This window comes from Lipotes vexillifer, unplaced genomic scaffold (assembly GCF_000442215.2).
Source record: "Lipotes vexillifer unplaced genomic scaffold, Lipotes_vexillifer_v1.1 scaffold96, whole genome shotgun sequence".
Classification (NCBI taxonomy): Eukaryota; Metazoa; Chordata; class Mammalia; order Artiodactyla; family Lipotidae; genus Lipotes; species Lipotes vexillifer.
In genome coordinates, this window is record NW_006798666.1 from 2217236 (window position 1) to 2218144 (window position 909).

Below are 909 nucleotides of genomic sequence, written 5' to 3' on the forward strand. Positions count from 1 at the left end.
TCCTGCTGGAACACAGGCTGAACTCTAAGGTAGAACCTAGAGAATACTGAAGTGCCCAATTCATATGGTAAATGCTAAGATCAAGGGTGATGTAGAAGCAAAGAGAAGGAGCCTTTTTAATCCAACTTGGGCTTTAGGGAAGACTTCGGAGATAATATTATACCCAGATAAAGCGAAATATAAATGTAAGAAGATGATATTGGAAATCATAATGGAAATCAAAAGAAACCTAATTAAAATTTGATATTTGGGAAGTTTGTCAAAAAGTTTTAAAACACTTGGTCAAATAAGATCATAGGTCACTGTGAGACAATATTTATCCCTTAACCAAAGTTACAAAAGATCTCAAAAGCAAATACAAGTCACTTAAAGGCAAAGAAACTCACACAATCTGTTGTCAATCTGTTGTCAAAAGCAGCACATCAAGAATACTTTGGAGGGAGAAATCAAATCCCATCTGTTCTAGCCCATTCCTAACAAAATCCATTTACCCAACTAAATTCAATCCAATCTTCGAAAATCCTGATCATGCATAACTCTTTGCAGTATTTTTCATTCTTCACACCTTCTTTTACTAAAAACACATATCTTACCTTTCTTAAAACATTTTGTCACATTGAGTTACTTTTCTTGTTGACAAATTTGTAACAGATAGAATAAGGTCTTATTTGACATCTAATAAACCTAGATACAACAGAAGTATTATACTTGACATCGATGACTCTAACATGTCTACATTAATCAAACCAACAAGCTTAAGCCACTTTCAATACCAGTTATCAGTTTAGCACTGAATATTTCCAGATAACATGAACCTGAAATTCATTCTGGCCAGATTGGTTTTTATTTCTGATTATTTATATGAGCTTAATTTTTTTAAAGCCGATTAAGTAGAGCTCTTTTATGAAT